The 27,137-nt window shown below is 37.0% G+C and overlaps 1 protein-coding gene across 2 annotated transcripts in view; it reads left to right on the forward strand.

Moving 5' to 3' along the window:
- The first annotated feature begins 989 nt into the window (after nucleotides 1-989).
- Nucleotides 990-27,137, forward strand: part of adgrl1a (adhesion G protein-coupled receptor L1a) — a 195,112-nt gene continuing 168,964 nt past the window's right edge. The window contains exon 1 of one of the 2 annotated variants that reach the window (XM_056232578.1): nucleotides 990-1,805. The gene's annotated coding sequence lies outside the window, so the exon portion shown is untranslated. The remainder of the gene's footprint in view (nucleotides 1,806-27,137) is intronic. The other variant, XM_056232568.1, reaches the window with a different exon arrangement.

Below are 27,137 nucleotides of genomic sequence, written 5' to 3' on the forward strand. Positions count from 1 at the left end.
TACGTGTGTGTGTGTGTGTGTGTGTGTGTGTGTGTGTGTGTGATTTGTAAATTGGGGCAACAAGTGTTATAGAAAGCAGAGAGGACATTAGAAGAAAATCAGAAATCTGAGCACATATTGTTGCTCTCTTGCAGGAAAAATGGTCTTTTGGTCTGGCCAGAAGTATTGGGAAAAAAAGTCATTTGGTAATGAAAGGAAAATGTAGGCTATCCTGTTGACTTTGAGCCAGTTTCCCTTGATTTGACAGTTAATGTGATCATGACTGCCCTTCAAATAGAGCACTAACCAAATCCCTTAAGGTCAACACTGAATCTTAACGAAATGTGCCGTCACAGAGGACACTGGCATAGGCCAACTGTAATTGGAATGCAGCCTATATATATATATATATATATATATATATATATCTCATATGTGTGTGTCTGTGTGTGTGTGCGGATTAATTATTCAAATAGATTTAATCATAAGTCTTTATTGATCACATTACTTTAGCTACATCTCTCAATACTGATTAGACTAGTGACTCTTAATTAAAATAGATTTTATAAAGATAATGTAGCACTTTACAGTGTCAGTGTTACACGTATAATTAATTACAATACATCAATATCAATGTGTAGAAGGGTAATTATTGCGCTGTGATCTTTATATTTATAATATAATCTATACTTATAAGCCAGGCCGCAAAGAAAAGGTGCAGGCATACATGGAAATATTAGTTTTTTGGTTAGATATTAGTCAGTCTGTTTGGATTACAATTATCACCTGTCATAAACCACTCCCCCGGCACAAGCAACGCCCCTTTAATATACGCTCAAAATGTAATCACCCCGCCCCCGCATAGACCACGCCCCATTTTAATACACTCCTAAACAGTGAAAGCTCAACTGAGAGGCGTCCCACACCGAAAGCCATCTGAATAATTGCACAATATCACCCCAGCATGCTGGACAGCGGACTTCAGTCAGGGCACCTTCATATGCACAACATGCAGCTACAGTATTAGTTTAAATAGCAGCCTTTAAAAATCAGCTGCAAATAAGCAAGTCTTTAATTATTTACCAGATCCGAGGTTGAATCAGTCAATGAATCAGTCACCGAGACCGATCAATAATACATTGTCATTTCGCGTACGGTCACGCACGGTGCAAATTAATAAACCTGGGTATGGTTTATTAATTTAGATGGGAGTCGGATAAGAAGTCAGTGTGCCGTGAGAGAGATAAATCGACATTGCGTGTCTTCAGACGGAGGGAGTCAGAGCGACCGCTGGTTTCGAGGCGGGAGGACACATGGGTCGACACCACAACCTTTCATTTCTGCTCTAATGTGTGTGTTAAATACGACGAGGACTCCGATATGAACACTCACTGGCTTCCCTCCGTCCACTCCTGACATTTCTGCGTGTCCTTGTTTTCCTTCTAGGATTTGGGGAGACGTTTCACGTTATGTTCACTGCTGAAAACGGGACTGCGGACGATATTTTCTTCGCTCATTCGCGTCTCATGTGGACTTATTATCAGTGAGTCGTGTATCAAACAGCGCGCGCTGTTGTTTTGTTATGATTCTGACGTGAGTCCGGTCGTTTGAGCCTATTTGACTTAACATGTCGGATTGTTTTTCGTCGTTTTGTACGTCTTTATCACGAATTTTCTCCCTTCGTTGATTCTCTGGACTGCTCCATTCGGGCTATTCGCTTTTAATCTGCATGCATCCGCACGAAGAAGGAGAAAACGACAGATAAACGACCGAAGGGGCTGAAGAATGAATGAGATTCACTGAAGAACAGGAGGAAACGCAGAAAGGTATGAACCCGAGGTTTATGATTTTGGATATGCTGCAGGAGGATCGAGAACGGGCATTTATTGCCGCCTCTGGCATTTAACGAGGTTTATTTATTGGTGTTTTATTGATATTGTATGCTTATGTGGACACGCGCACCCATGATGCGTCAGACACAAATAAAAGCTCGTGCGTAATGATAATTTAAATATGCGCGTGTCATTCATATCCAACAAATTGTCAAATTTGACACTTTGGTTCAACTATATACCCACCTTTACAGTTTATAAATAGCATGTAGGTTTGCAAAACGAGCTATTACCGAACAAACACTTTGCGAAGTTGCTACAAATATTATTTTAAATTATAACATTTTGAGACGTTTTTGTGTTTTATGTTGTTTTTAATCGGACACATTGGACAGGCACTTTAGAGTGAACCTGCACCATTCACCAACATATAATAATAATAAAAGTTGTCTTTGAGCATTTTGAATGGATGTAATGAGATATCATGATAAAGCCAGTCTGCAGCCATACAGAGATTCAGAAAGAGCATATGCTTCTGATTCCTCTATCACATATCATCTATCACATTTCTATCTTAAAAACGCACATTTTACCATTAATATCTCGTTATATGCTATAGGCCTGCATGAAACCTCGAATTAGAGCACTCTAATGTTAGGCTACATAGAAAATCATCCAGTTCTCGACCTTTGCATGTCTTGAACGTACAGGCCTACGTGAGCTGTAATGTGAGTATTAATGTCACTACACTACATTTACATCACATAAAGGTGAATCACAAGCATCTATGGACACGTAATGTTAAATAGTAGTCTAGTCTATGCAGAAAAGCTCATTGCTTCCTGATGCTGGGTGACATTTAGGTAAATGGACACGAGTGGACCAAAGTTGAATCTCCTCAAAGCAGCAGGTTCCATTTTAAACGTCACGCCTCAGTGCGAGCAGAAGCCTTTTAATGTTGGTTTAGGTATAAAATGCCAGTTCTCTGCTCTAGGACTGGTTCACTGCCAAACACTCTCTCAGTCAGAACAGAGCGAAGGATTTATGCGTCTCTGTCCGAGTGTCAGAACAATTATTCTAAGCTCCGAGCAGATGAATTATAGTCAAGCATTAGCACAATATTAATGATAGCTCTCATTTTTATATTGTGGCAGTAATCATCGGAGGAATTTATTTGAGTCGCTTCTCCTTTGCTTTTGCCAAAAGTGGCCCAGCATTTCATGTGTATGACGAAAAGGATTTGATAGATTGGCCGCATCTGTGTCATCTTTATTTTGGCAGAGCTTTCACGGCAATGGTCTGGATTTGACATATGGATCCACATAGGGATTCAGTCATAGCAACATTATTGTCAGATGCATGATTTGTTAGCCCATTTTACCGTGCCTTGAAACAACGGCTGTGATGGTCAAGCTTCCAACAATGATTTGTTTTTGTATCCCCCACAATGTAAAAGAAGAGAACAGCGAGGGATGTGCAAAGTAAATTGTTTAAAGGACAATTTGCTCATTGGAAGGAACTATGTAAATGTTTGTTCTGGATGTGCATTAGTTGCTCTTAGCACTAAAATATGTTATAGTGCTATCACTATATATTGTAATTCATATCCAGTGAATAGAAAAGTCATGTAAATGTATTTGCCGAAAAGTGTGAGAATATTTATTTATTTTTAATTAATTAATTATGTGAAGCACTGTTAAAAAATGATTATGGAGTAAAATCTTTTTTTTTTGTAATTAAAGTAAAGATTATTGGAATACGTTTTTACAAGAAAAAAACTATTTCACACGTTTAAATCTGTGTTAATTGCTTTGTAGTTATTTGTGAAATTTCTGAGTGAAAATCATTTCGAGTTTTTTGTTGTTGCTGTTTTTTTTTCAGTGAGGTTTGTCTCACAATATTTTAAAATGTTTGGGCGACAGCAGGTTTGGTTGATGTTTATTCAGTGGCGAAGCTTTCCACTATAGCACCCAACCCATAGCATCCAACAGTTTGACATTCCCCCCTCCGTTATATTTGTTTTGTGTTTAAATGCACAAAAATGGGGAGAACCCGGGACTTGCACAATATCCTGGTTTGACCTTCTGGTTTGAACGTTACGTAGAGAGCTTGTTCACGGCATTTAACGCTCCTTTGAATCGTACCGTCTCTCAGTTTTCTAGTGCACTTAGCTGCATTAAGCAAAGGTGTGTGCAGATGGTCCAGGCCAGCTGCTGAGAGGACATATAATTTTCATTTTCTCTTGTTCAGTGCACCGGCGTCTCATGAGTGCACAAGGCCCTTGCTTTTTCTGGGGTTTTTTTTCTCTTCTTTTTATAACAGATTCAGACCCCTGTCTCCTTCTGTTCTGTCTGTATCTCTGTATCTCTTGCTCTCTGGGAACCCACAGGGTTAGGGTATTGTTATGCTGTCAATCATCCAGTACTGTAAGATTTTTGCTGCTTGTAGCTTCCTGTAAGGCCCATTCAGAGGGAGTGTCCTCTGAGGTCCATGTTGACTGCAGAATTCTGGGTATTGTTTTGAAAAGTAGCTAAAGCAAACATGAATAAATCATCATCAGGCTGTGATTATAGTTTCGATTATGATTATAAAAACTCAGGTTAAAAAAAAAAAAGGTTTTAAAGTTATACATATGGATATTTTTCTTATAAAAACCCACCACTTCAGAAGGACTTTATGAACTCCCTGGAGCCGCATGGATCACTTTTATGATGGATGGATGCACTTTTTGGGGGTTCATCTCAGGCACCATTCACTCCCATTATAAAGCTTGAAAGAGCTAGGATCATTTTTAATATAACTCTGATTGTTTTTGGCTGAAAGAAGAAAGTCATATTGGATGGTTTGAGGGTGAGTAAATTATGGGATAATTTTTGGGTGAACAAACCCTTTAAGGCATTACACATTATACTGTATATGCTAACACTTTATTTTAAGACACTGCACATTACATATCTATTCTATCTATCTATCTATCTATCTATCTATCTATCTATCTATCTATCTATCTATCTATCTATCTATCTATCTATCTATCTATCTATCTATCTATCTATCTATCTATCTATCTATCTATCTATCTATCTATCTATCTAATGTGTGTGTGTGTGTGTGTGTGTGTGTGTGTGTAAGCTTCAATCGTAGAAACTATTTTACTCTAATACTTTTGGTAACACTTAATAAATGATGCATGATTACATGCAACTAACCTTAAAGATGAACTGAACTGAAAAAAATCGACGTTGATAACGTGTTGTTTATGACAATTAAAAGTAAATTACACTAAAAAAAATTATTAAAAATATCAATATAGCTTTTTTTAAGCAACACAAAAATTGCGCTTGTTACGCTGGCAGTTTCGATGACGTCACTGGCATGGTAGGACACGCAAAGGTGCATAGGCAACAGCTGCAGGTCCTAATACACAGACGAAAATGAGCACTTTTAACGGCATGGGTTACGCATTTGAACCTGTGAGGGACAGTCCAGTAGTTTCTGACTACCACCACCACATGGAGGATCAGTTTCAGGCTCCACATAGCCTACAGCACAGGATCGTATGGGCGAAGTGACTGGTGGGTGTGTGAGCTGCCGGAGCATGGACACTGCACCGGAGTCAATCTGTTGCAGAGAACAACAGGCTCTGTTACAAAAAATGTCTATCTTAAATGATTTCTTGAACGCAATGGCCGATCAGAAGCAAAACATATAACTGTGATTGGCTACATCACTCGACGCGATGTTAAAGCGTTGTTATGAATAGAATGTTATGAATAGAAACTCTGGCTTGTAAATCGTTTCTATTTTGTTTTAGTTGTTCTTGTTGCTTTTCTGCAACAGATGAATAAAAATCTATTATTTTTTATTCATAGATATTTCTAGTTCGCCGGAGCCCCGCGAATCGTTTTATTTATAACCCGCACACACAGAGTGAGTGCATAACCGCCCGCGCTCGCACTCGGTGTCTCGGCCATCAGATCTAGTCCCGCGCGGCCGCACTCTATTGCGTTGGGAGTGCACGTCTCAAGGATAGTGTCGGGAAATATCGCTCGGGCAGAATAAGCTCTAGTTCACTCTTCCTACGCTAAGGAACCGAGAGTTGTCATCCAGTCTCTTTGCTAGAGAGAGAGAGAGACGAGGAAAACAAACAAGCATGCAAATGGAAATTATCGCGGCCGGAAAAATTATCTAGCTAATTTTTTTATCGTGCGATTAATTTATTTATTGACTATCGCGACAGGCCTACTAAATAGTCTGTCACTAAAAAATGCTCACTACAGACTCGAAATCCAGGGGCTGTCGGAGGGCTAGACAGTTAAAGGCAGCTAGCCTTGACTTGAGGGCTGGTTTCCTTGTCAAAGGTAGCCTGTGAAAATGTATCGTAACCCCAGCTGCCTTAGCCCTATACAATTCATTACTACAGCCAGGGGCAATACAGTATGAACCCCCCCTAGACCTGTTGGTTTCTGTTTCCCCAGCCATGTCAGCTAGCCTCAGACTACCCAGGTGAAAAAAAAGTTCACTAAAATACATTTTATTTAAGTGCACTTAGTACACTTCCATAATGTACTTAAAGTGCTCTATTTTCGCGCACTAATTTTGTACTTAATATACTAAAAGCTTAACTTTAGTACTTCTTAAGATAAACTTAAGCTCAACTAAGTGTACTCAACTGTGCTATTTTGACACACACTGAAGATGAACTTAAATATATTTTTAATATACTATTTCAACCTTTAAAAAAAATGCATTTTGTTACCACTTTTAGTATATCTAAAACCCATTTTTAATGCATTTTAATTGTACTAATAAATTATTTAAAATATAATAATGATATATTATAAATACATATATATTATACTTAAGGTGTATTTCTTTGTCAAAAAAAGTACACTAAATTACATTATTTAAGTGCACTTAGTACACTTCCATAATGTACTTAAAGTGCTCTATTTTCGCGCACTAATTTTGTACTTAATATACTAAAAGCTTAACTTTAGTACTTCTTAAGATAAACTTAAGCTCAACTAAGTGTACTCAACTGTGCTATTTTGACACACACTGAAGATGAACTTAAATATATTTTTAATATACTATTTCAACCTTTAAAAAAAAATGCATTTTGTTACCACTTTTAGTATATCTAAAACCCATTTTTAATGCATTTTAATTGTACTAATAAATTATTTAAAATATAATAATGATATATTATAAATACATATATATTATACTTAAGGTGTATTTCTTTGTCAAAAAAAGTACACTAAATTACATTATTTAAGTGCACTTAGTACACTTCCATAATGTACTTAAAGTGCTCTATTTTCGCGCACTAATTTTGTACTTAATATACTAAAAGCTTAACTTTAGTACTTCTTAAGATAAACTTAAGCTCAACTAAGTGTACTCAACTGTGCTATTTTGACACACTGAAGATGAACTTAAATATATTTTTAATATACTATTTCAACCTTTAAAAAAAAGTATTTTGTTACCACTTTTAGTATATCTAAAACCCATTTTTAATGCATTTTAATTGTACTAATAAATTATTTAAAATATAATAATGATATATTATAAATACATATATATTATACTTAAGGTGTATTTCTTTGTCAAAAAATGTACACTAAATTACATTATTTAAGTGCACTTAGTACACTTCCATAATGTACTTAAAGTGCTCTATTTTCGCGCACTAATTTTGTACTTAATATACTAAAAGCTTAACTTTAGTACTTCTTAAGATAAACTTAAGATCAACTAAGTGTACTCAACTGTGCTATTTTGACACACTGAAGATTAACTAAAATATGCTTTTAACATACTATTTCAGCTTTAATTTTTTTTTTTTTATCCCTTTTAGTACAATTGAACCTATCTTTAATGCATTTTTAAATACACTTATAAATTATTTAAAATATAAGAATATATAATATATACAAATCATATTTATGTATTGCTCACATATTTTTTATATAGTAAATAATTGATTTCAAATATATTTTAACTATGTTAACAGTACCTTTATAAAACAATTAAATAATGGTTTATTTAAAAAGTAGTCAAGTACACTATTACTGTGTTATCAGTAGCATTTTCTGCCTCATTTATGCTAAAAATTATATTTGATAAAAGTAAATGTAATTCATGTAAATGTAAACACCCATAGTTAAAAGGATACCACACAATACAGCACAGGTAGGCTATGTAATGTACAAACAAACAGCATCGCTTTCTTGAAAAACACTTTAATTTTTTGAGACGTTATTCACGAACAAGTCCAAACAGACCTTATAGTAGAGGCGGGGGGAAAAGAACACAAGTGGCAAGCTTAAACTAAAATTATTAAACTACAGCATACAGTAGGCCTACGTATCTTAAATATGAACAAAACACGATTTTCTTTTCTTTTTTAAATTTTACAATCCTTTCCCAAACAAACTTTAGGAAAACAAAAACAAAAAAACAACAACAACAAAATATAACTTAACAGTGTTTTTTTTCCACGACACAAACCTTTCGTTGTTGCATTTTCTAACAAGGGGTAATAAAGGCAAATATTGGCTAAGAAACCCTTTTCACAGTCCGTGTGTCATCATATCTGATTTGTAATGTAAAGGATGGCTACATTACTAAAGAATTCCGTTAATCTTCGAAAGAAAAACTGAGATATTGTAATGAAACCCGAGAGATGTATATCCCTCCGATAAACGATTCACCAAAACTGTTCACGTTTGAAAAAGTTAATCGCAAAAAAGCATCACCTACATATGAATCGCGTGGTTTCCTCCAAGTCCTCTCAACAAACACGATCGCTATTATACTTTAACAGTTTAAATGTAGACTTCTAAATCTAATCACATTCAAGGAACATATACGCACAGGAACTGAAGCTCGAGTGAAATGAGCTCATAATCATAAGAACCAATCACAGCCGTTCAACGGCTCTGGAACCAATCAGGACTAGTCACAGGTGTTATGCATATTGTTCAAATTTAAACAAGTACAACATCTTTTATGAAAACATTTAAACATCTTTGGAAAATGTATCTATGATGCATTTCAAATAATATGATGTTAAAATCCTTGTGGGAATTTCAGTAGTATAAATGTATCGTAATGGACAACAGCCTTTTAAGTAGCCTTTAATCAAGTGAAAGTGAACAATATTAATTTTAAGTAGGCTTATTGCAATGCTTAATAATAGTTGACAAATGTTTATAATACATTATAAGTTGGTACATTATAAATGTAATTTCCCCCCAAAATATTAAAATTGTAAATATATAAATATTAAAATATACTGCAGTAGGCCTAAGTGTTTAAAAAGTACTTTAAACATACTAAAAGCTTAACCATTTTGCTATGTTCTTACACAAAGAGCAACATAAGTATGTTTTCTTTAAATACAATAAAACTTCACAAAAATTGTATGATTTAGCATATTTCTTAAAAGTATAATTAAGCATATATTTATTAGTGCATTTGTTAGAAATATATTAAAATTATGCTTGTGTTTAGCATATTTCTTAAAAGTATAATTAAGCATATATTTATTAGTGCATTTGTTAGAAATATATCAAAATTATGCTTGTGTTTAGCATATTTCTTAAAAGTATAATTAAGCATATATTTATTACCAATGTACTTATAGTGCATTTGTTAGAAATATATTAAAATTATGCTTGTGTTTAGCATATTTCTTAAAAGTATAATTAATCATATACTTATTGCCAATGTACTTATAGTGCATTTGTTAGAAATATATTAAAATTATGCTTGTGTTTAGCATATTTCTTAAAAGTATAATTAATCATATACTTATTGCCAATGTACTTATAGTGCATTTGTTAGAAATATATTAAAATTATGCTTGTGTTTAGCATATTTCTTAAAAGTATAATTAAGCATATATTGAATACCAATGTACTTATATTGCATTTGTTAGAAATATATTAAAATTATGCTTGTGTTTAGCATATTTCTTAAAAGTATAATTAATCATATATTTAATACCAATGTACTTAGTGCATTTGTTTGAATATATATTAAAATTATGCTTGTGTTTAGCATATTTCTTAAAAGTATAATTAAGCATATATTTAATACCAATGTACTTATAGTGCATTTGTTTGAATATATATTAAAATTATGCTTGTGTTTAGCATATTTCTTAAAAGTGTAATTAAGCATATATTTATTACCAATGCACTTCTAGTACACTTGTTAGAAATATATTAAAATGCTAAAAAATTGCACTAAAAATACATTTAAAATATCAATGTTATTTAATATACTTTCGCAATTACACTTAAGTACTACTTAAGTAAAAATATGCTTTTAATTAGTGTATTTATAGTGCATAATTTTTACAGTTTTCTTTAGCACAAAAAGTAAGAATATACTACAAATATACTTTCTTGTATTTAAGTGTTTTTTTAGTGCACTCAAGTACACTTTTTTTTCACCTGGGTATTTACATGCTATGGCTGCTCTGCTGGTGTTGGTTGGGAACGAGTAGCCTACCATGCCAGTGACGTAGCCGAATGTTGAAATCCAAGATGGCGGCGCCCATGTAACAAAAACAACATTTTCAACGTACAGTTTTATCCCTTTTAACAAATTCTGCCATTTTAATAATTGTACCAATGATAATCAATAAAATAGATCTGTTATATCACCGTTTTTCAAATTTCAGTTCAGTTCATCTTTAAAGGGGTGGTTTAATGCCCTTTTCACAAGATGTAAAATAAGTATTTGATGTCCCCAGAGTGTGTATGTGAAGTTTTAGCTCAATATACCCCACATATATGTTTATTAGGGGTGTAACGGTTCACAAAATTCACGGTTCGGTTCGATACGATACACTTGTGTCACGGTTCGGTTCGGTTCGGTTCGGTTTCCGACACAGCAAAAAGAAAGAATGCCAGAGAAATTTCCTTGATTTAATTTTTTTAATTATATTTTTATTAAAACTAACATCATAAAGTATGATATTTTTTAACTTTGAGCAATGATGGAGCTATACTTGACTTTTCTTAGGAGCTTATAAAACAAAACAGCTCCTTGGACAAAATTAAATGTAATATTGTAGTAGTTATAAACAAAGGTTTATTTTAGTTCAGATTAACATTTGAGGGCAGCAATTGTATTCATAATGTCAAAATAAAACCGACGTGATGTTACTTGAAAGCATTAAAGCCTACTATTCCTGCCAAACTTCCATGGTTACAGTTAGTAGTGTTACTACAGTAAATCCATGGTGAATGTTGCTGATCTGTGGACACTGGATAGTTCATTCATGGCACAATGTTTCTTCCTGGTTTCCACGTCAGCGCTGTTTGATCCGTTAATAACGGAGAAATGCGCATGTTTCTCACTAGATCTCGCAGCAATGTTATTCTTTCAGTGGCGAATTCAAATGCTTTCTTTACTGGATTTGGCTGTGTAGTAACAGTGCTGATGATTATGATCGGCTCGCGCTGCATTGGTCCAAACTGATAAACGGTCCGTCAACCACACAATAATGAGTGGTTTCGTTCCGCTTACATTACATTTGCCATTTGATGTTGGGCAATGTTGTGGTCACGCCAGCGTCTCTTACATTATGAGCGCGCTTGCCACGCTTGCCACGCTTGCGTGAGGCGCCTACATTTGAAATAACGAAATTTTGGTCGGCAGGAAAAATGGTCCAACGGTTCAAAAATGCATACCGAAAACCGAACCGAAAGCCTCGTACCAAACGGTTCAATACGAATACGTGTATCGTTACACCCCTAATGTTTATTTAGCATGTTAAAATTGTTACTTTTTGAGGGTGAGCAAAAACGCAATGTTTTTGTGTGTCCCTTTAAATGCAAATGAGCTGAAGCTCCCGGCACACACAGAGGGCGGAGCTTCAAGAGCTCGTGTCCTTTTACCTTACACAGACATGCACTGAAAATTTCAAAAACTTTTAGCCTTTTATATTCAAAACCGGAGTCAGACAATGGAGAGACTCAAGAACAGGACATTTGTGAATGGTTAGTTGATGAATTTATGTAGCTGATGTAGAGTTACTAGTCATTGTTGATTAGCATATTCTGTCACGATAATCTATAAATTGCGTTCCCGGGGGCGGGGTTTATGTAAACTAACCCGGGAGGATTGTCGTGTAGTCCCTACCAGCGGTTTGTTGTAGTCCTTAAAAAAACGATTTCTTTAAAAGCAAATATCTTCCTTTGCAGATGCTGTTTATGCTCAAACAGCAACATTACACACTAACTAAAGTTAGGAAAGTGAAATCATAATCAACCACCCCTTTAAACCAAACCCTAAAAGTAACTCTATTGCAAGTACACGTTGATAATTATTATTACTTTGTAATTTTGTGACATTGTTACATTTTAATTACACAAATAAGTACTCTGTAACAAGAACACCTTAAAATAAAGTGTAACTGTTTTTTTTTTGGTTTGTTTCGTTTTTAATCGGTGGAGTAAAAGCCTGTTCAAGGTCATAGTTTTAAGCGAAACAATACATTTTTGTAAAAAGCATCGCATTGCAATGATCCATTTGTTTGTTTCTTTTTTTAGTCTCTGGGGATTTTTGTAGTTGTTTGAAGTAAAAACAATTAATTAAGGGTAGTCAAACTATTTAATAGAGTGGCAAAATCAGTGTAAATAGTTTTGGTGCAAAAAAAAAAAATGTTTGCAAATATTTTATGTCTGATTAGTTGCAACAGACTTGGTCTTTCTTCTGTTAGTTCATTATGTGTTGACAGTCATTGCATTATAAGAATGCTCATTGCTGTATGAATGGGTTTTTTTCGCAACCCACTGGGGGAGACAGAGGGAAATATAGAAAAGAGTTTGTGTGGATGCTTTCGCAACTGTCCTAGTTGTTGTGAAAAGGCACAAAAGCTGCAGGAACTGGGCGTCCCTTTTCGAGACTGCATCTGAGTCGCGGCCTTTGTGTCGTGAAGTGCTGTTCTGAATGTGTGGATGAATGCAGCAGCCTGTAACTGCAGGCGCCAGGCATCAAGGCTTTTATGCGAGCAAACCCAGCTACATCTGGAACCAGGAGAGGAGGAGTGTGCGCCGCGTTCCCTCTTCCCTTTTTGCACCTCATACGGCACTGATCGGGAGCCGTCGGAATGATCATGGAGCACAATGGAATGTCTTGATCAACAAGTGCATATGAATGGAAAAATCAATGAACGCTCTTTTTCATAAATTGAGTGCATGTTAAATTAGCCGAATGGGTCCGTCTGGACAGATAGCGGATTGTTTGGCTGCTGTCTTTGGATCATGTCTATCGACTCGGCGAGGGAGGGGGGTGGGAGGGGGGGTTGCGTCGGTTTACAGCTGTGAAAGGCTAAAATAGCTCAATCAATGGAGCGTTGAGACGCGGGGGCAATTTACTAGGGGTATTGCTGTCAAAAGAGGCTCTGCCAGCGAAAGCTTTTCGAAACAGCTTCACACCCACTTCTGTCGCCAACACAATACCACTGTGTGATTGCTTAATATCACAATCCATCCAGGCCAAGACGTTCCCCAATTAAAAGCGCCTTTTTGCCGCTTCTGAGCGGTCTAAAACAGCTCCGGTTATCCAACATATTTAACAAGACACAAGGCTTCTCCTGCTGTGGTATTTTTTCCCCCAAACTAGGATGCCGTTTGATGCCGATTTAACAGCTAAAGGGAAAGCCAGAATCGTTTCACTGATCATCACATAAAAGGGTGTTGCCATCTGCCGCCGGCTGAATAATCAACTATAGCTCATAATTTTGCATTTTGTGTGGGAAGTTATGAAACTGCGGTGTGTATAATGTGTATGTGAGCTGTACGGAACTGTGTGCTAAACCACTTCTGTGCCGTATCCCTAATACAAATTTGTATGTGGAATTCCACAGTGATTTGGTTTGAGTGAAATTCCTTGAAAACGTTCATTTGGAAACGAAATGGAAGAACTCGCTCGACGGGATACGAAATGTCAGTCATGCATCATTCCGTTCACATCCTGTCAGTCAGCTCCCCGCGTGAGCCGGAGAAGGGAAGTCAAGCTGAACAGAGTTGTGCAGGTGACGGGGGGAACGGAAGAGAATGTTGAATATAATAGCTTGCAGACGTTAATAATAATAATAACTCACAGACGTTCAATAGAACTCCCAGATAGACTTAATAGCCACACTCCTACTGAACGCTTTTTTTTTTTTTACTGCGTTTGTTTCTATCCTGTTGTATTTGTGGGAAAAGCTGCTTAAAAAAATGTCTGCAGATGTCAGCCAAATCTTGGATAACTTAGCTAAGTAGTTTTTTAAAAAGTCCTGAGACTGTAGGGGTCCTAAGCTGGTGGTTCGCAGGTATCTTTGGGTACGGTTGCTGTCAGTAGAGATAAACAATAGTAAAGGCAATAAGTAAGTAAAATACAATGAAATAAAAATAAAATAATTAATATTACTTAATACAAATATATTATTATTAATAATTATATGTTTTAATAATTATTATTAATAATAATACACATTAACAGTATTAATATTTACTAATTAAATAGTAATAATTGATATTTGCAATATTAATACTATTAAATTAATAATAATAGTAAATATGTATTATAATCATTAATAATAACAATTGCTAATATATATATATATATATATATATATATATATAATCAAAATATTTTAATAATCAAAATTATAAAATGTTTTAATTATTAAAATATTTATATATATATTAGCAATTGTTATTATTAATGATTATAATAAATATTTACTATTATTATTTATTAAATAGTTTATTATTATGTATTATTATTATTATTATTATTACTTTTTCAAGGTTTTTTTAAAATCGACAAAAATATTTTTTCAAAAAGGACAATATCACCTTAAAAACCATAATTATTAGTAATATTGTTATTTATTATTATTATTATTATTGTTATTGTTATTGTTATTATTATTATTATTTAATTTTAATTAAAACTAGAATAAAATAGAATTATAATTTTGGCATACTTAGGAAAACTCAGTTGCATCCACAAACATGAAAATAAACAGGAGAAAGAAATACTGGTGGAAAATGTTGGCTTCAAAGTTTTTTTTCCTTCTGCCCATTTAAAAAACCTTGACAATTTTTCGGTCACACTCAAGCGCGTATTGCATATGTCACTAATCGAGTTCAGCTCATAGCCATGTGATAGACCTGGCTTGATCAATGCGGATCAATATGCATGATAAGTGTGGTGTTATGTCATGACTGGTCATTTGTTAGCATGTTCTCCCAGCAGAGTTCAGATGTGTGTGTGTGTGTGTGTGTGTGTGTGTGTGTGTGTGTGTGTGTGTGTGTGTGTGTGTGTGTGTGTGTGTGTGTGTGTGTGTGTGTGTGTGTGTGTGTGTGTGTGTGTGTGTGTTTATGTGCGTGTGTGTTTGTCAGGGAGTATTCTGAGCCGAGGGAGGAGGCACCACATCTAACCAGCCAGGGACTAAAGGCAGCTGTTTGTTTGCCTGTTTGCAGAGAGAGGGAAGGAGGGGGGCAGGAGGGAGCCCTTGGAAAGAGAAGTGGAAGGGCAGTGTGGAAAAAAAAGAAAACAAGAGGCAGTGTCAAAACACAGCAGGAAGAAAAAAAGAGCAGAGGAAGAATAATTTACACTCAAAAGAGGGAGAGAAAGTAGCCTGGATGCCAGCCCGAACCCCGCCCACAACATTTTTTGGTCGGGAAGTTCGGTCTGGACTCGATCCATAGAGGAGTAATTATGATCGGTTCAGAATTAGTCGGGCCAATCAAATTGCCAGGGCGGGCTTTATACGATGATGGACAGATGATCTGCAGTTACGTAAACATCACATCACCAAAGAGCGCTTGGGTTGAACTGGTTTCCCTCAGAGATGACTGCAGCTGGAGAACTGAGATGTATAGATTTCGCTATCGCGTCTGTTGTAAACGAAATCGACAGCGCATTCATTTTAAAAGACGAACAGAGAACTGCAATCAAGGCATTTGTCGATCGGAAAGATGTGTTTGCCGTCCTTCCTACGGGATTCGGCAAAAGTTTATTTTATCAGCTGGCTCCGATGGTCGCTAGGGATGTCCCGATCAGGTTTTTTTGCCCTCGAGTCCGAGTCATTTGATTTTGAGTATCTACCGATACCGAGTCCCGATCCGATACTTATATAATAAATAAAAAAAGAATAAAGAAGAGAGAAAAAACAGATCCAGGATGTTCCTTATTTTTTATTTAATTCACCTTATTTTAACATTCAACAACTCTGTTAACAAACAGAGCACTTCTGTGAGGTAGCTTGAACAATCAAGTAATAAATAACATAAAATCTTCACTTTTGGACTTTAGTGCAACAGTAAATATAGAAAAAGTCTAATATAAAAACAAATAGCACCTCAACTTAAAATACCCAGCAGGCATGTAAACATTACATGTATACATTAGGGGTGTAACAGTTCACAAAATTTGCGGTTCGGTTCGATACGATACAGCAAAAAGAAAGAAATGCCAGAGAAATGTCCTATTTAGTAAAAGAAAAACTATTTTTAAATAAGTTTGAGTTTTCCTACATCTTGAAACTTTCAGGTTTGTAAATGGGGGTAATCTTTGAAGGATGAACAAATAATGTTTTGGTAATCACATTAAAAATAACATTTAAATATATATTTATATAATATTTGAGTTTTGAAGTGCAACATTAAATCCATGTTCATTCACGACACAATGTTTCTCCTGGTTCCCACGTCAGCGCTGTTTGATCTAATAGAGATCTATGGTTAATAAGCGGAGAAATGTGAATGCTTCTCACTAGATCTCGCAGCGATGTTATTACTTCAGTGGCGAATTCAAATGTTTTCTTCACTGGATCTCTTAGCGCTGTGTCGCTTGATCTCGCGCTGCACAGATGTTGCTGGTCCGAACTGATAAATGGTCCGTGAAGCACAATATAATTAGAAGCGCATTTTCGTTCCGCTTTCATTACGTTTGCCATTTGATGTTGCGCAACGTTGTGGTGATCACGCCAGCGCGGATTTTGTCTGCAGGAAAAATGGTCCTAGGAATCGTTCGGTTTGTATGCGTACCGAACCGGAAGCCTCGTACCGAAACGGTTCAATAATTACGAATACATGTACCGTTACACCCCTAATTTACATATATCCGAGTCCTGATCGGGAGGTAACGTCCGATTCCGATCGAGTCTGAAACCACGTGATCGGGCCCGATTTCCGATCGCGTGATCGGATCGGGACATCCCTAATGGTCGCTAAGAAGATGGGACGCAATGAAAACCCTGTGGTCGTTGTGGTTTCTCCTTTGGTCGCACTCATGGAGGACCAAGTAAAAGAAGCAACACTCATTATTTTACTACTTCTTCCAGCGTGCGTGGAGTTGAGTTCTGTTGACAACTTTATGTAGCTCATAAAAAAACACTTACTGCGTTGCTCTGATTGGTTGTAGTAGGTCTATCCAATTGAGTGCAGAGGTTTTTTTTTTCCTGGTTTGGTTAAGACACGCCTCATAATCAAAGCCCGAGCAGTATCAGACTCACATTAATATGAGTATGACGAAGTCAGGCTAGAGAGAAAGAGCAAAAAGGGATCTTTGTATTTCACGGACACACTCTTGTAAGATGGACTCATTAGGGTATTTGGCTCGATACCAACATTTGGCTTCGGTACTTTACCAGCTCGGTTCCTCACTACATCAATATCTAAACGACACAGTCGTTTAACTATCCCAATATCTAATTGGCCAACAAATATACAGCCTCACAAACAAATCATAATACCTGCATAATCTATGTTGCTGAGATCATAAATGTATGTGGACAACCAGTCAACACACTTAGTTTAAGCTTCTCATAATTATAAACGTTTGTTATAAATTATAAACCTTTAGTCTTGAAATTAGTTTTGAAAATTCTATTTAAAAATGACATTCAATTTCAATTCAATATGTTCAATTACTTTTTAAATTGATTTTTAATGGATGATTTGGAAAAAAACATTGTCCAGCATACATGTGAACTGCTCCGATACATCCCAGAACCCAGACAGCAATATAGTGTCGGCCCAGATCCGGGCTACATCTGGTACATGTGGATTCAACGCATACCAAATGCAGGCCGGATCTGGGCCGACACTATGTTGCTGTCTGGGAATGCACCTTGTGAAGATGAAAAATTAAAAAAAAATTGATCACTGCATAATTCCCATTCCCAACTTTATGATTTCACTATAATTATAAAATGTGGTAAGCATAATCAATGAGTTGGTAGTGTATAACTAAATTTATTCAACGGGGCTGTTGAATGCTTGAATCTGATTGGTTGACGAATGTTCTAAAGTGTGTGCAATTATTTTCAGGGAAACACACGGCTAAAGTAGTTCAGGCAGGTCTTGACCACGTTACAGTTTGCCAAATGATTTCAGTTATTTCACAGGTCCTTACAGACTGCAACAGCAAAATAACCAAAACCCACAACGATATAGCAAATAAATATAGTAAACAATAGGAAAAAGTTTTAAAATTTGAATTTGAATTTTAAGAAATGGTATGTATGGAAAGCACATACTCTGCCTCACATCATGGCCTTATTACCACCTCGGTTGTGCGTTATTTTCTAATAATTAAACGGCCCTTCGTCAATTATTCCTTACATTATAATAACAAAAATGACAGGGTTTTGCATTCAAAGCTTATTTTATTTTATGTAGCTTAAGAAATGAAATGCATTGAAATTGAACACATATAAACTGTTCCTAATGTACACTTTTCCCGCCTCCAGATTCATCTGATTGGTTCATTGTTAGCTGACATAACTTGACATACAGTAGTGTCTTAAAAACAACATTAATGTTCCAAGATGCTGAAATTACAGTGAGATATCCATATGGTGCTTGTTTACAAACACGAACAATTAAAAAAAATAGCACATATGGAACGTAAGAACGTGTCCTGAGTGAACAGCCCCCTTGGGCCATCAGTTATAGCTCACAGTCTGACGGCACAAAGAAGGTTCAAAGTCTTTATTGAACATTTTTAATTCAAACAGCGAAGACAGAATCAGACTTCAATAGTCTTGAGCGTACTAGAGTCACAGAGTTGCATCTAGGGAAAACAAGGAGGTTTGGTTTATGAGTGAGGCTGCAGATGTAAACGGAATAACTGAAAATATTCCAGAATATAAACATAATATACCGGTATTGGGCAAGAAAATAACCATTAACTTGCTTTCTTCAAATGGACATACACAAAAAGGATCTCCCTTTAAAGTATGTCATTTTTATCAGCTGTAGATACATAACGTTTGCTGATAATTATAGTAATTATACATAATTATTACATTTATGCATCTTGTAACACACAACATTGGTACAATATCACTTTTTGTACCATTTTTTATTGCCTGCTCTACAAACCACAGCCTCCTTATTTAAAAAAAATACTGTAATAACCAGTTTAATAGAGAGAAGAACCTAATAGCAACAAGTAATCCCTATTACCATTACTATTTATACGTCATATTTGCTATAAAATAGTTGCATAGAAACAAAGCTGAATTACAAATGATGCAGATTTCCTTTCCTCCAATAGATTATACAGTACGTGACATTTCCATCAGTTAGCTCCAATAGTATTTCCGTGCTGGTAAAAGGGACTGCTAAGAGCATCTAAGCTGAAGCGAATATGATTGAAAACTGTGTAACATCCCCACTAGCGCACATCACTTTACAGCAAAACAAATGTGCCTGCACTTCTGTCGCATCTGTCTAGTACTGTATATTCATCATAAATGGAGCAAAAAATGTTCAGCGCACAGTGGAAAATGCACATGCAATGGTTGAAACAGCTGGGCATCTAATGGCAGCAGATTATGTGGTTCACTGCGAATTGCAATGTATAACGCTGGCATTACTTTTAACACAAGCAGATTTGGAACAAATAAGGTGGGTGTATTAATACACACTGTTTTTGTTGTTGTTTACTCTAACTAGATCACTCTTTTTTTTCCGGCAATATGTATCCATTTTCAATCCTGAATGTCATCCATGTCATGCATAGAGAGAAAGTTAGCAATGCAACAGAAAAGGAGACCAGTGCGAACCTGGCAATCCTCATACAATAGCACCAAACATTCCGAACAAACCAAGCTAGCATGTCTTGACGGCAGCACATCCCATAATGAGCGAGCTGTCCAATCAATGCGCAGCGCTGGCCCTCAGCAATGCACCTGCTGACCTATGCAGAATCCACATGACCGTTACAATGCCCACCAGTCAATGCACAGGACTAATATCCATGCAGTTTACATGCTGTCGCAATCTAATGTCAACACTGTATCAGCACTCTAACTCCTGGCTGATTCGATCAGACATTATAGACGCTGTTGACCTCATTATAACCAGTGCAAACCACTGTGTTTAACGACCTGGCAGAGATGAGACTTGAGCCACAGGTAGGGTTTTTATTGTGTATACTGTATGAATATTGTCTCCTAGTTAAAGGATGTGTAGATATGTTGTTATTTGAAAACCTTTTCAATTATAATTAGTACCTATACTACTTTAAATGACAAAGAAATGTAAAGAAATTAATTATTTTATTCAGCAAGGACACATTCAATTGAAGTAACAGTGAAGACATGTTTCTATTTTAAACAAATGCTGTTCTTTTGAACTTTCTATTGATCGAGTAATTAATAAATAATAATAATACATATTTACAGTATTAACAATATTTAGTAATAATAATAATTAATATTTACAATACTATTTAATAATATTTTTGTATATTTATTATAACCATTATATATTATATATCAAATATTTCTATTTGAAACAAATGCTGTTTCAGGACTTTCTATTGATCAAGTAATCCTGAAATAAAATGCATTACGTTTTCTAAGAAAAAATAATTAACCAGCACAACTGTTTTCAGTAAGCAATAAGGTACGAGAGGCTGTGCTGTATCGTGAATAAGTAACGGCTGGAGGGCGTTGTTAGGCACGACGCGAAGCGGAGTGCCTGCAACCCCTTCAGCCGTTACTTATTCACGATACAGCACTTGCCTCGAGTACCTTATTGCTTTTATAAAACGGTTGCCACACAATAAAAATATTAAAGCCGAAAAATATGTATCTATGCACACGGGCGTCAGTTTGGTTTGAAATGTGGTGGGGACAGAGACGCATTCGGAAGTGCATTTTCAAAAGTGCTGGGTACAAATTCTGCAGCCTGTTTAACCCGTAAATAAATGCATCGATCCGCGAATTTTCATTTGAGTTTTTAAATGGTCTGGTGGTAGATCTTTTGCCAAGCGTGTCAGAGGTGACGGGTTCTAATCCGCCCTCGGTATAGTTTTTTTTTCTCTCAAAACTGAATAATGTTCATCAGTGGTTACAGTCTATATCAAGCAGCCAGGGACACGTTTGTGTGCATTTTATTTTGTAATTTCACCGGAATGAATATATACAGAGTCTCTCCGCAACGGCGATAGATTGAAGTGCGCGTCCGAGTGAAGACTGTGCGCGAGCCACAGAGAACACTGTATCCACGACACTGATAGCAGCGGACACGAGCGCTCAGCTTGAGTTAAAAAACAAAACATTTTAGCTAGATCTCTTATTTAAGAGCGAACTAAATGAATGCTCTGCTAGTTAACTGGAGATGTTTTATTTGTATTAGGTACATCCGACCGTGCCTCAATGTTTCCAAGAGTGGTGGGTACAAAATGACTCATGACGAAATCTGGTGGGGACGCGTACCCACCGTCCCCACCGAAATCGACGCCTATGTCTATGCAACTTTCATGAAGTAAAATCACTAAAAGCCTGCCTTCCGCTGGAAAAAATAGTCCCGGAACGTGAACAGCAACAGAAGTTACATATATTATTTCGCCAATAGATGGCGGCAAAGACTGTCTTTATGAGTGAGTGAGTGAGTGAGTCTGTAGAGAAGGCTTTTGAAAGGACTCGAACTTGTGATCACGGAGAAGACAGACGCAACTGACAGATGACTAACGTTATGCACGGAAAACCCCATGACTGTTAAAAGGACAAAATATGCAGCGGACATTCAAACGCATTTTTTTATTATGAATATAGGACTGACCTGAAGGAAAATGCTACGTCTACTGTAAATGCAGGTACACTCGCTTACTCGATCTCTCACAATGCTCTGCTCTAGCTTTAAATGAACAATATCAATGAGATGAAACATCTGTTTAAGTTGCTAAGAGTGGTTGCTAGGGGTGTTGTTGTGTAGTGATACATAGAACCGTTGGGTGAAGCGGTCATAGCCGTGTTTTATCGTGAATAAAGCACAGCTATTGACCAATCAGAATCAAGGATTGGAACTAACCGTTTTAATAAATGAGCTCCAAATTTCTTGAGCTCCAAATCAGCATTCATCAAATTTATTAAAATAAAAAAGAGATACTTTAATATTTCACAATAGTATATTGTATATAAATGACATTAAGTATCAAAATATATTTATACAATAGGTATTAAAATATATTCAGTAAAATAATTTATATATATAAAAAAAATTCATCAAACTGGTGGCGGTGAGTTGATAGGGGACTGAAATAAAAAAAAAAGGCAAATGACACAACGAATAACATTTTGTTACAGAGGACCTTTAAAGCAGAAGCTACATTCTGATTGGATGCGAATGAATAAATTATAAAAATAACACGCATTTCCACTTACCAAATTTCTGTAAGTGGCCTTACAATGCCTTAACCATTCTTTCTGCCCGGTCATGGTCTCGGGTTGGTAAGCAGGTGCAAATAAAAACACTTGGCATTTAAGTACCTCTGAATTTTTTTTTTTTTAAATGGGTCATCCTTCTTTTCCCATGGATTCTTGTTTTCACAGTGGCTTGATTTCTCCCAAAGATTGCTTGTATTGATCGCCTGAATTAATGTAGTTTCAGCTTAAACAGAGGGTCGCGCGGCTATGCAGAGCTCGACATGGTGATGAACTCTAATGCTTTGAAGGTACAATATCGATCGGGGTATCCACACTCTTTTTCTGTTATTTGTCTGAAAAAGGGATTGATTCTTCGAGCGTGATGTTGCGCGCTGTAGGTGTGTAGGTGGGTGTGCGCATGTAAATGAGTGTGTAGGTGTGTGTTTGGGCCCCAGCCCTGATGGTGATTGCATCTGTTAAACACTGCAATCTTTTCTATTTTAGAGGCAACCAATTTAGAATTAGGCACCTTCACACTTGTATAATCACCCTAAGGGTGGGCGATATGGCAAAAATATCGTATCACGATTTTTTTCAGGAAAATCACGATTCACGATTTTTTATCACGAAATAAACAGTGCTTTATTTTTTCAGATACAGTATGTGTATTTAGCAGTAGCATTGAAGAAAATAATTAAATGAACAAATATTAAATTAAATTATACATTGATTCTTATTAAAGCTACTCTTAAAAATCTCAGTCAGTGAGTGATTTTCTCTTTTTGTTGTTTTATTAACATTAAAGGGATAGTTCCCCCAAAAATGAAAATTGTCATAATTTACTCTCTCAAGTTGTTTTAAACCCGAAAAAGTTTCTTTCTTCTGTTTGAAAATAAAAGTTATTTTGAAGAATGTGGGTAACCAAACAGTTGCTGGTGTATACTTTTTTTTCTCAAATGGAAGTCAATGGGGACCAGCAACTCTTTGGTTGCCTACATTCTTCAAAATATGTTCTTCTGTGTTCAGCACAAGAAAGAAATTAATACAGGTTTGGAACAACATTAGAGTGAGTAAATAATGACAGAATTTTAATTTTTTTTGGTGAACTATCCCTTTATGGACAAGCGACAGCTTGTTTACTATAGGCTATGTCGCTTTAAAGTACATGCAAATAATGAACTTTTGTGAATTGCAGTTTCCGGTACCTCTGCATTAACGTGTGATGTGTATGTACGTTGAGTTTTACAGTATGTTGAGACATGCGACAGAACTGCAACTGATAGAATGCACTGTATTTCTACGATACTACGATATTTCTTCAAAAGCAGATCGTGGAGACATTCACAAATCTTAAAATCGCACACCCCTAAATCACCCTCCACTAAATTGCAAACACACACACACACACACTCAGGCACAAGTCAAAAGGCATGATTTCTCACACGCATCCGCTCGCGTGCACAAATTTTGCCGTAAAACGGGCTGACACATGAGTCACTGATCCCATGTCCCGTATAGGGAGCTCTGTCAGACTGCCGCGTCTCTGAGTGGGACTGGAAACCCAGTTGTGGAACTAATTAGCTTTGCTTAACTGAGGATGGATATGGATTGCTCCTGACAGCTGTCTGCTCTCATTCATTTGTGGAAGAGACACATTTGTTTGGAGATGCTTGTTTTTTTCTTTCTTGTTCAGTCGTTTTACAAAGCCGAGGCCATGGTTAAAGGTGCCGGCAGGTCCCTGGAGATGTCCGACAAGGTCAGAGGCGTGGGAGCCTGTCGCTTCACTCCAGATTCATTCTCACACTCCTATCGCAATCCTCTCACAGTCACCTTTCCTTTCGGGCGTGCGCATGAGCGTGCCGGTGACCGTCTTTGCACCTGTGCATCAATGCGGTGGTGCATAGACCCACCCAGCATGTGTTCTTAGATTCCTCTTCCTCTGCACTTAAACGTCCTTGTGTATAAATAGCAATCAACCTGACCCTCGTGCACCCAGATATTGAGCCTTTTTCAGGGTAGTAAGCTTTTGTGCCGAATCCCTCGCTGGTGGAGGAGGGGAAGTGGAGGCGGATTCCAGCTGCACCGGGGCTTGATGGGATTTATGACCCATCCTGAGCTTTTCCCTCCGCTGGCGCCTTTCCCATTGGTTAGAATTAACAAGCAAGGGAAAGGAAAAACAAACAAACAAACAAATTACAGGGGAACAAACCGAGGAGGTAATAAGCATGTCGGGACATGCAAAGCTCGCTGTACGTGCTTGGGCGGATGGGGGAGGGTGGAAGAAGGCTCGCTGGTATAGCAGAACCCATCTCCACCCCCTTCGCATCCTCTATTCTCATCCGTTTCATCTCCGTCCCGCACTTTTCTCGCTCTATCTCTTCATCCGGTGGTTCACGTGGGCAGCGGGAGACAGATGGGCGGATGATGGATCTGACGTGATAGACAGCAGGCTGATGGATGGGCTCCGGGCTGATACGGGATTAATGCGTAGCGGAGGCCACGGCCGCCCAGCGGAGGGCTTGCTGATAGATAGATAAAACAGACGAGCAGATAAACAAGAGAGCACTAATCCACGCCCCCTTGATGGACAGAAAATCAAAGGCAGAGGAAGGAGTGGCGATGGAAAGGTGGGCCTTTGTAGTCGACCGCAGCCCAGAGAGATAACCGACAGCGGAAAGAGGCAAGAAGTGGATATGAGAGGGAGAGGAAATGTTGGGAGAGTTGGAGGGGGAGGTTTTGGATGCATTTGATGGAACTTGAGTTGATGTCTTTGGGTAAGAGCAAAAGCATGGACTTCTGAGTGGCAAATTTTGTCAGCTTATAATCAGGCACTTAACCAGCCTTAAATCTATGATCCAGTTAGCCCCTGCTGGTAGAACTACACAATCTGTGGGAAAAACCATTTTTTCTCCATCCAAGAGTAGGTGTATTCTGACGAAATAACTATTTTTACAAAGTTAATTTTTATTTACCCTTTTTTTTTTCTCTTTCAGATGAACCCCCATAAGGTGCAGTCATATTTTCCGTAGTTTGGCAAATCAAGACATTTTAATAGGAATCCACACGATCGAGAATTTTGCATAAGGGCGAAAGATTTGTCCTACAGATTTCACATGAGGTTCAAGTTAAACTGGAGTGTTGACAAACAGAACTTTGCTTTGTTTGAAAGTGACTTCTGTGTGAGCTGTGCTTCATACATTGCTACAACATTGACAATTGACAATGGACTTTTTTCTCCCACTAAATTCCACCAATTCCAAAGGTGAATGCACCTTTACAGCTCCTCTGGGGGTCCCTGGACCCCAGTTTAAAAAAATCCCTGAGCTGAGCAACTGCCTTTGAGATGAATGAGATTGCTAATGGATATATTTATGTAGCTCTTCCAGAGTGGGTGGATTTTTTTTAGAGGAGGTCAGCCGTCAGAGCGCAGGTGAGGTCAAAGGGAATGAAGAGCCAGTCGGTATTGGACATCCATGTTGAATGCAGGAAGCGTAGCAGCGGTGGACAGGAAAGAGCTGTGCGAGGGTTAAAGGCAAGAGGATGCTGTCTCCAGAATGATATTGAGCGATAAGCTTTCTCTCTCTTCCAAGTTGCAGGGGACCCCGGAGGTGCCGCAATCGATCTCTGTTTGCTTAGAACCCACTACTGTGTCACCCAACGGACACACACACCAAACCAGCCAACAAGCTTTTAGCCTTTATTTATCTGGCCTCTGATTTTGGCTGAATGAATGACAACCTGATTAACACGTAAAGGTCCTCGTAAATCTTTCATTGGACCGGAGTGAGCCGCTCACATGCGGGGCGCCGGTGTGGAGTTACGGTGCAGTGGCGAGGCAGTAAGGTGAATGATTGTGTCGATTAACGAGATGGCGGGACAGAGAATGCCCATTTTAAAGAGTACAAGCGAACGAGGGAAGGACAGAGGGAGAGAAATGAGCGAGCGAGCAGGGAAGCAAAGGGAGAGCAAGTGAGCGAGTAATGGAGGTTAGTGATGGGAGTGTTGACAGGGAGTGTCAGCCCTAACCACAATGACCCGGCAACGACCGCCGAATGCAAAATTGGGTGAATTTGAGTGTGAGGCCGAACGTGAAGTGCATGTGAAATGAGACATGAATTCGAAGTAAGATGTGAAGGGAATGGAAATCAGGAGACCAAAAGAGTGGGATGTTTTTCAGAATGTCTTTTTTGTCCTTTTCAACCCCTTCTGCTTTTGAGGGCGCTTTATGAAAGTAACGGCAATGATGTAAACATCGAAAGCATAGCTTAAGTCAATTAGACTTTGACTGCTTTAAATAAAATGCATTAAAAAATAAGGCCTATTTTTTTACCACACCATTTTTTTTTCTCCTCAAATTATCAAGTCTGGACATTTTACATTATTCTGAATCGTGATCCACATTAGATTCCAATTATTGCAATAGAGTAATTTTAATTAAACATTACAGTATTTTTTTTTTCAAATCTTATAAATTTAGATTACATAAATTAAAGACAGTACAACAGATTCTAGCATAATATATAAATGGTAAATAATAATTTACATTTAATATTTATATATTATATTTTTATTACAGTACAGATGATGTTTAATTTTTTTATAACAGTACTTGTGAATGTTAAGTTTGACAGTGAGTT

The sequence above is a fragment of the Rhinichthys klamathensis genome, unplaced genomic scaffold, assembly GCF_029890125.1.
Source record: "Rhinichthys klamathensis goyatoka isolate OS25496 unplaced genomic scaffold, OSU_Roscu_1.1 h1tg000015l_1, whole genome shotgun sequence".
NCBI lineage: Eukaryota > Metazoa > Chordata > Actinopteri > Cypriniformes > Leuciscidae > Rhinichthys > Rhinichthys klamathensis.